Source organism: Nothobranchius furzeri, chromosome 15, assembly GCF_043380555.1.
Source record: "Nothobranchius furzeri strain GRZ-AD chromosome 15, NfurGRZ-RIMD1, whole genome shotgun sequence".
Lineage (NCBI taxonomy): Eukaryota > Metazoa > Chordata > Actinopteri > Cyprinodontiformes > Nothobranchiidae > Nothobranchius > Nothobranchius furzeri.
Genome location: NC_091755.1, coordinates 40,920,572 through 40,930,571, shown reverse-complemented (window position 1 = coordinate 40,930,571; position 10,000 = coordinate 40,920,572). Strand labels below are relative to the sequence as shown.

Below are 10,000 nucleotides of genomic sequence, written 5' to 3'. Positions count from 1 at the left end.
CCACTAAGTGCCCTCAGCACTTTATTCTAGAAAGTGTCTCTTTTCAGCGTCCTCACAGTGTTATTTGAGCGCGTCCTCTCCTGGAGCTGTCTGCAACAAATGAGTCAAAGTTCAGCTTTTGCCTTTGACCTCTGGCTGCAGACTGGCCAGACTGAGTGCTCAGCTCCCCTCTGTCTGGAGTGAGGAAGTACATAAGGCAACGGAGGGCAACAAGCTGGATATTGATTCATGTTAGTGCATGTTGAGCAAGAATATTAGACTCACCAGGAAACCCCTGCCACCCCTTCTCTGTCTCCTTCCATCTCCCCTGGATGGATCGTTCCCTGTTGTTATTAGCAATACGAAGGACCAGTGAGTTTTTATGGCTATACATCTGGGCAAAGACTGGGGTAATGTTTTGGAAAAAGCAAGAGGTTTGTCTGATGATAATGATGATAATATCCAAAAGGGGAAAAAGGGAGGGGCACTAAAATCTTTCAGAGGGCTCTTAAAATTGCTTTAACAACCAGACTGTGACTTGGGTGTGTCTGGCAGAAGCCAGTAGAGCGGTGACAGATATTCTGATGGCCAATTATTAGTGATGTGGCCAGGTGAAGAGGAAGGTGTCAGCAGCTTTACACACACACACGCACACACACACACACACACACACACACACACACACACACACACACACCAGCTGCATACTGAGCAGGCAGTCTGGGGCAATCATCGCTGAGATCTGGATAACATTCTCGCCCTCATCACCGCATTAGTTTTAAAACATTTTAGCATAAGGTCTTACCTCAGGACAGCATCCAAGCATCTACAAACCTACTGTATTCATTACATCTGAGGCTTAATGTAAAACTCAAGCACCATTTGCAATAATGCGTTAAGTCATTAACTTTAGCAGTTGTTTGGGACAATGAGAGTGCGGGATGCCTCCTAGCCACCAGGCTGCACGAGGGGGCTTCATAGAGAGCAAGAATGCCCTTTCCTGCATTCTGTCTTCCTTCTTCCTCTCGATTTTCCTGTCTCTTCATCTTGGGGCACGCTGCATGTCAACATAGCTTCATTTGTGCAGCAACATTGCCCTCTAGTGCTGCTGAGTGGTATCAACCCTCATCCTGACGGAGGCCGCGTCACACAACAAAATCATGGATTAACCATGCCTCACTTAATCTTAAATACCTGACTTCATCAAGTAGACGTTTGTTTTCACCAGACTGAGCTACAGCTTTTGTTTTCTCTTCCTTTAAAGGAGTTTTATTTCTTTTTTTTTTGTGCTAAATGACAAATATTTGGTGATTTTACAAGCAAAAGACCCACACTCGTGTTCTTAGTCTCAAATATTACAATATGCAAATATGCTTACGCTCAGTTCAAACACAGCCTCGTCATCCTGAAGACCCAGCAGGGGAAGATGAGAGGAAAAGGAGACAGGGTGGAGGACAATCATGGCTCTGTCATGCTATATCGTTCTTGTAAGCCAGCTTGATCTAGCCTGACACAACAAGCCGCGTGCATGCCTGCAGCCTGCTGACAGACCAGACACAAGAGGCTTTAACAGACATTTAGACAGACAGAAGACGGGTCACCAGGGTGGACGGGTAGAACCCCAGTAGAGCTGACTGAGGCGAGATTAACCAGCCTGGCTGTTGTGTAAACTCATACTGAATCTTTGCTCTGCAAATCTCCTTGTCCTTCAGGTTTCGTGCTTCTATGTATAACAGCACAGTCATTAAAACGATCGTGTGACTGGGTTGCTGTTTGGTGCCTCTGCTGTTGAATGCTGACTGGGATTAAACCTGGGGGCACGGCTCCTGTCATGTCTGCTTTGAAATGTAACGCTCAGTGAGAAGGGCTGCCACACAGACACCCTGGTAACTGTACACCAGCACTCCAGAGCCTCCAGGAGTGACACTCGGTCTAGATCAGGAGGGCCGTGGAAATCTGGCATGGGGGATTACGAAGGAGATGAGACAAGACTGTTTAGACAAAAAGGTGTGGTGAATGTTGAGTGTTGAATGTTGTTCTGAGTCGCGTGTGTCCTGCAGCCTACCCCAAAGGCATGCACAAGCCTCACCATGTCCTCATTACCTCTTAATTAGTCATTTTAGCATCAGCTCGTTTGTGCCGTTTGCTTTACAATCTGTCAGAAGGTTAATGATGAGTGAAGCTCCGTCATTTAGTGGGATCTCCAGACACAAATAATTATTTGCACGGTAATTAAACTGGCATTAGATAAAAACTTTTTCTCTGTCATATTAGCTGTCTGTCTTTCTCCAACCACTTTAGATTAAAGGCTGAATGAATCTGACTTCATCATGTTTTTTTAAACCTATTAAGCAGTTTTTTTTTCTGATCACAGCAGCTCTGCTGACATCTGCTGGTGGCCAGCCTGTAATCTGCCGGAGGGTCTTAAAGCTCTTACTTGGTATCCACATCACAGTCATCCAGTCATGTTTCCCAGATTTGATTAAATTTTTGTTTAGCTTCAATTTAACTAGTTTTCTGTTTTTTTCTGTAAGACGTTCACTCGTCCTCTTGTTTCTTTATCCCAAGTGCAAGCTCAAGCTTTTCATATATATTCCTGTTTCATATTCAAGCAAAAGAACTGCCGGAGTACAGAGAGTTTGAATTAAGCTGGTGTGATTTTGGTTGATGGTCTAAAGCTGATTCCTCTCTGAAATATTATCGTTTTCCCCTGGTTGAGAGCCTGAGCGCTGTAGCACTCAGTGCTCTCTCCTTCCACCTTTTATAGCCACTAAAAGCACTATCTGTCTCATCAGAAGTCGTGGCTGCTTGACAAGTGGAGCAATGAAAAGTATTAGCAGGTGCTAGTGAGGTGTGACTGAGGGAAAGAGAGAAGGAGGCTTTCCTGGAGGAGGCTTCCTCTTTTGCTCTTCAGCAGATCCGGCAAAAGGCGACAGAAAGATTCTGATCAGAGTTAGGGGTTAGGGTAAAGGTACAGGTCGTGCTTTACCCTCAAGTGATGCTTGTACAGCATTTAACACTGAAACAAGGTTCAACAAGGGTAGAATGCCTTCTCCGGGTCAGGGATGAGGTCCTGCTCCAAGTGGAGGAGTTTAAGTATCTCGGGGTCTTGTTCACGAGTGAGGGAAAACTGGAGCGTGAGATCGGTAGGTGGATTGGTGCTGCGTCTGCAGTGATGCGGGCGTTGTACCGGTCTGTCGTGGTGAAGAGAGAGCTGAGTCAGAAGGCGAAGCTCTCGATTTACCGGTCGATCTACGTTCCTACCCTCACCTATGGTCATGAGCTGTGGGTAGAGACCGAAAGAACGAGATCACGGATACAAGCGACCGAAATGAGTTTTCTCCGAAGAGTGGCTGGGCTCTCCCTTAGAGATAGGGTGAGAAGCTCGGTCATTCGGGAGGGGCTCGGAGTAGATCCGCTGCTCCTCCACATCAAGAGGAGCCAGTTGAGGTGGCTCGGGAATCTGGTCAGGACGCCTCCCTGGTGAGGTTTGCCAGGCAACCGGCCAACCGGGAGGAGACCTAAAGGTAGACCCAGGCCACACTGGAGGGACTATGTCTCTCACCTGGCCAGGGAACACCTTGGGATTCCCCCGGAGGAGCTGGTCCAAGTGGCTGGGGAGAGGGAAGTCTGGGCCCCTTACCTTAGGCTACTGCCCCCGATACCCGACTCCGGATAAACGGATAAAAATGGATGGATGGATGGATGGACGGATGGACGGACGGATGGACGGACGGATGGATGGATGGACGGATGGACGGACGGATGGACGGACGGATGTACGGATGGACGGATGGACGGACAAGGTTCAACAGAGCTAAACATTGTAACACATGGGTTCACATCATAGTAAGGTCATATAAAAGAAGTGCAAATGTTTATCCTAGTAGCTAAAGGTAGATTTAAACCTATAGCACACAAATATTTGTGTTTTTTTGTTACAACGCCTCTCAGCAATACACTTTATGTCTTTGTTCAGCTGGATTTGGTACTTTTACTACAAGGTGCAACTTGTAATGATTGTGCATCTGTGGAATGATCAACATTTAAACATGTTGGTAGAACTCTCAAAAGTATCCCAAAGATCCAGGTAATTCTACCATGCTGGGATCTAATGTTGCTCTGAGTTGCTTTGTGAATTAGTTGCATTTTCATACAGTTGTGTGTGTGTGTGTGTGTGTGTGTGTGTGTGTGTGTGTGTGTGTGTGTGTGTGTGTGTGTTGCATGAAAAAGGAGACATTTGGCAAAATTATCTGTAAAAGTCAATACTTAGTAGGCTATTACTTTAGCAGAGGGGCCAAAGGGGGTCTAAGCTTGCAGTGAGGGGGGACCTCCCCCAACAACCCCAGCATTGAAGGTCATGGTGGTATTGGTCATTCCAGACATGTCAGTCACACACTAATTAGGTGCCAGACATTCACCTGAAGCTACCCAAACTTTTAAAGCTGCAATGGTAAATCTGCTAAACAAGCTAGTTTTTAAAAGCAAACAGTCTAGGAACTCATCCTGCCTGTCGGCTAGCATCCGTAGGCCACATCCGCATGATACCAGAAAGCACATTGCCACAGTAAACAAGAGAGCACTAAAGAACATTCAAAGTTTTCTAGATCCAAACGTTTTTTTTTTTTTTTTTTTTTCCCTGCATGCGACTTCAAATGGTGTTTTTCTTTTTGGGACTCTGGTAGTTTGTTCTAAAGTTGAAGTGGTACTAGCCGGCTGTTTCTCCTTCTCTGATATTGTTGAGTGGAAAACGTCTCACACCAGTGGCATTCTGTTACTAAATACGTGAGTGTGTGATGAGTGGAGGACCCAGGGAAGTGCGGCAGTTTGTCCAGACCGATAACCGGATGGTCCAATAGTTGCTGTCAGTCCTTCCATCCATCCATCCATCCATCCATCCATCCATCCATCCATCCATCCATCTATCCATTTTCTTCTGCTTATCCGAAGTTGGGTCACGGTGACAACAGCCTAAGTCAGGGGTCGGCAACCCGCGGCTCTGGAGCCGCATGCGGCTCTTCCATCCATCTGATGCGGCCCTCTGTGCTTGTAAAAATAATAAATGGATATTTAAATAAAATGCTTCATATTTTACTGCATTAATTTTATATTTGTATGCTAATTCTAAATGTAAAGATTGTCTGCATAAACCCGAACAGTTCCAACCTGGTCTTACTGTGAGACCGGGTTGACGCGTCACACTTGTGCGTAATCATAGGCGCTTTCTGAGCTGACGAGGATGTGAGATTCTGGGATTCTCCTCAGACGACTCCTGGATGTGTCGCCACATTGGAGACAGGAACAAGCGCTATTCAGCCAAAGTTTCATAATCAAGGAACATTTTCTAAGTGACAAGTCTCTCTGAGAGACTGGGTTTGGAAAACACTCGCTTCAGTGGGAGGAATCTTCCCGCATGCGCTCTGGTTCTGCGACACTCTCCAAGCCAATCTCCACATCTTCAGCTCGCTGTGCACCTTACGTACGCGCTGACTGCGCGCTGCTCTGAGCAGTGTCCAGCTCAGATGTTCAGATGGGAATATATTTTTGAGTGATTTTGCTACATCTATGATGTGCGTAATGAAAAAAATATCAGTTCGTCTGCATGCGTCGGGGTAATTCTTTCTATTCTTTCTCTGTCAAAATAAACGGTCAAATGTGGGAATTATTCGGTCAACACAACACAAGCCCTGCTTTGAACTGTTTTGTTTTCTTGTGAAAATTGTTGCAACGAGATCAAATTAAACTTGATATACACCAGAGCCAGGCGCACTGCGCCGTTATCTCCGTCACTGTAAATGAGGGAAAAACACATTGATCGGATCCTTTTCTTACCTTCCCCACCTACAAAGTTTAATTATGTAAGGGGTTAATTTACATTTATTTAACGAACCATTACACATAAGATTCCGTAGTAAATATGAAATCAATCTTATGGATCTTTGGGCACTTTTAACCAGAAGATTGGAACTTTTTATTGCAGGGATTATGTAAAGCTTTGTATTAACTGAGAGACAAGAGAAGAGAGTCACCTTTAAAACGCTTAAGAAGATTTTTTTCTAAAACAATTTTAAACAAGACTAACTCTAAATTCTAAGTGAATGGATGGATCTTAGCGTGAATGAGACGTGAGATGTATGGTGTATGTGTGAGTGATGTTTGTCATCGGAACTCTCGTATCCGGAGAAGCAAGTCTGAATGATGTTACGATGTTTTGCTCTTAAGCTATGATCGTAGTTTCATAAACACATAAGACGCCATTTGTCGCTCCACACATACCCTTCAGGATGAGATCTCTGTACAGATCCAGAATGCCAGGTCCTCGGACCCCCCTTCGGTACCGGAGCCAGTGAAACAGCGTCAGAAGTACAACAGACTAGTCTCTGGATTGTCTCCAGGTAAAAAGCGACAGTTGGCTGACAGCGTCAGATGGACCCAGAGGGTCAGTGAGTTCAGCTTTTATTCTGAAAGGAACCGCTGCTTGGTTGGTAAAATGCAACAGATTTTATCCAGCTTGTTGGTTCTTTGCTTAAAAAGGAAGTCCGGGTGCTGACCCCTGGCCTAAGTCGAGAGGCTCAAACTTCTCTCTCCCCAGCTACTTGGGCCAGCTCTTCTGGGGAAATCCCATTGTGTTCCCTGGCCAAGCGAGAGACATAGTCCCTCCAGCGGAGAGACTGTGTCTCCCTTTAGGTCTCCTCCCAGTTGGACATGCACAGAAAACCTCACAAGGGAGGTGTCCAGGAGGCATCATAATCAAATGGCCAAGCCACCTCAACTGGTTCTTCTCAGGAACAGAGGGTCTACTCCAAGCCCCTCCCAGATGACTGAGCTTCTCACCCTCTCTCTAAGGGAGAGTCCAGCTACCCTTCAGAGTAAACTCATTTCAGCCACTTGTATCTGCGATCTTGTCTTTACGGTCACTACCCAAAGCTCGTGACCATAGGTGAGGGTAGGAACGTAGATCGACCGGTAAATCGAGAGCTTCGCCTTCTGGCTCAGCTCTCTCTTCACCACGACAGATCAGTAAAATGCCCGCGTCACTGCAGACGCAGCACCAATCCGCCTATCGATCTCACGCTCCAGTTTTCCCTCACTCGTGAACAAGACCCCGAGATACTTAAACTCCTCCACTTGAGGCAGGACCTCACTCTGACCCGGAGAAGGCATTCTACCCTTTTCTGACTCCCATGTATAGCTACATTATGTTATATTGTTGTTAAGAGGCATGAAAAAAATGTTTAAACTAATTTGTTTTCCAGATTTTCCATTGTAACTTTAACTGTGTTCATTCTATATAATAACAATCTTTATAAATTAATCATTGTTGTAAAGGTGACTAATCCAATTTGTCATGGGTGATACATATTTTGCCAAAATGTAAGCATTGTTACAAACCAGAAATTATTGAGCAAAGCAAGTTTCCTTACTTTTTTATTGTAGAAGGTCTCATAAAACCTGTAATCACTTCAGCATGTACTGTCATTGACTCAACTATTAATATATAACGTTCACCAGATGTAAGTGTAAACCCACAGATCTATGATCAGAACGTGTCAGTAAATCTGTGTTATGGTTCATGAACAAATTATTAAGTTAAAGCACTACTAGAAGTAGTAGTAGTAGCAGTAGTAGTTGTTGTAGTTGCAGTATTATCAGTAGTAATAGCAGTGATAGTTGTAACAGTACTAGTAGTGGCATTAGCAGTTGTAGTAGCTCTGGTAGTAGTTAAAGTAGCAGTAGTAATTGTAATAGCAGTAGTAGTTGCAGTATCATCAGTAGTAATAGCAGTAGTAGTTGCAGTAGCATCAGTAGTAATAGCGGTAGTTGTTGTAACAGTACTAGTAGTAGCATTAACAGTTTTAGTAGCTCTGGTAGTAGTTAAAGTAGCAGTAGTAGCTGTAGTAGCAGTAGCAGTTGCAATATCATCAGTAGTAATAGCAGTAGTAGTTGCAATATCATCAGTAGTAATAGCAGTAGTAGTTGCAGTATTATCAGTAGTAATAGCAGTAGTAGTAATAACAGTACTATTAACAGTTGTAGTAGCTCTGGTAGTCGTTAAAGTAGCAGTAGTAGTTGTAATAGCAGTAGTAGTTGCAGTATCATCAGTAGTAATAGCAGTAGTAGTTGCAGTATTGTCAGTAGTAATAGCAGTAGTAGTTGTAACAGTACTAGTAATATCATTAACAGTTGTAGTAGCTCTGGTAGTAGTTAAAGTAGCAGTAGTAGTTGTAATAGCAGTAGTAGTTGCAGTATCATCAGTAGTAATAGCAGTAGTAGTTGCAGTATCATCAGTAGTAATAGCAATAGTAGTTGTAACAGTACTAGTAGTATCATTAACAGTTGTAGTAGCTCTGGTAGTAGTTAAAGTAGCAGTAGTAGTTGTAGTAGCAGTAGTAGTTGCAGTATCATCAGTAGTAATAGCAAGCCATTTTTACATTTAATCTACAATCAGATCTCTATGTAATTCCTATTTTATATAGCAATAATTTAATTTATCCTAGTATTAATTGTATTCTTATTAGTCACAACATCTAATGAAGACATCAACAGCTGTGCTATTACTATTGCAATCATTATTAGGGATTTCCATAACAGTTGCACTATTAAGTTTGAGATATCTCAGGATCCCTAAAAACCAAAGGTGGCCATTTTAACATTTATTAGGCAGCCTGGATATGTATTCCAGATGTAATTATTGTAACTAGTAGAAATGAACATTCCAGATATCCATAAGATCATTCTGACTGAATGAACATTTCAAATACCTGAAATGTTCTGGACAGTAAGAATCATACAGTTAAGAAAAACGTTGTTGATATAGATGTTATAGAACGTAATACTAGCATCACAGTTACTTTGCTAGGTAACTAACTACTTTTAAAATGTGGTAGTTACATTTTAAAATAAGATTCCAAACACTGGTAGTTGCAGGAGTCATAGTAGTGGTAGAAGTAGTAGTAGTAGTAGCTGTATTAGCAGTAGTAACAACAGTAGTAGATGAAGTATTATTAGTAGCAGTAGTAGTAGTATTTGTACTAGTAGATGCTGTATTAGTAGTAGGAGGAGGAGGAGGACATTGCGTCAGAGTGAGCCATGTTCTGTGCTTCCATGGTCGAGGCTGCAGAAAAGAGCTGCTGCCACAGGATCATCGGTGCCTGAAAGAGTTCTGTTGGGTATGTTTGGCCTGTCGGACTCCAGAGGCAGCTGATAGGTACCAGTAGTCCAAGTACAATGCTGCTCGGATGGTCGCTGAGACAAAAACGCAGGTGTGCCAATAGTCCGGTGAGACCACGAAACAAGACTTCTGTACGTCTTCGAGGAGATTCTGGTACACCATCCTTGCACTAGTGCACTACCAACACTGTTTATAGTAGGGATAGTGTGCTGCTGACCTCTCCTTGGGACTTGTGACATGGTGGAGTACTTTGAAGACCTTCTCAATCCCACTGGCACATAAGGAACAGCTAGTGCAACAGATTCTGGACAGCCACCAAACTAAGCCACCTCCCCGGAAGCGGAGTCTGGGGACTTTGCATCAGGGTCTTCAATCTCTGGAGCAGAGGTCGCTGAGGTGGTCAACAAACCTGTTGGTAGAAAGGCCTCGGGGATGGATGAGATTTGCCCGGAGTTCCTTAAGGTTCTGGATGTTGTGGGACTGTGTTGGTTGACACAGATTTGCAGTATTGTGTGGACATCTGGAGCAGACTGGAGTGGTGGTCCCCCTTTAAAATGGAGGGCTGCAGTGTGTGTTCTAACTACAGGGGAATCACACTCCTGAGCACCCCTGGTGAGGTCTATTCTGTCATGTTCTGTGTCCCTGTGGTTCCCAGCCCCCTCCAGGTTTCCCTCATGTTCCCCCTTGTCACTCACTTCTTATTTAACTTACCCATTTTCAGTATTAAGATCCCCTGTATTAGATCTCCTCTTCCTTTGGTTCTGGTCTATTTAAGTTTTATTTAACCCCGAGTGTTTCTAGTTTTAGGTTTATCAGTTCACCTTTCTTTAGTTTTCTGTATGTTTAGAT

The 10,000-nt window shown here is 43.9% G+C and overlaps 1 protein-coding gene across 11 annotated transcripts in view; it reads left to right on the top strand.

The window, feature by feature from the left end:
• The window catches only part of camta1a (calmodulin binding transcription activator 1a), a 431,227-nt gene that overhangs the window by 379,577 nt on the left and 41,650 nt on the right, over nt 1-10,000 (top strand). The window lies entirely within an intron of this gene.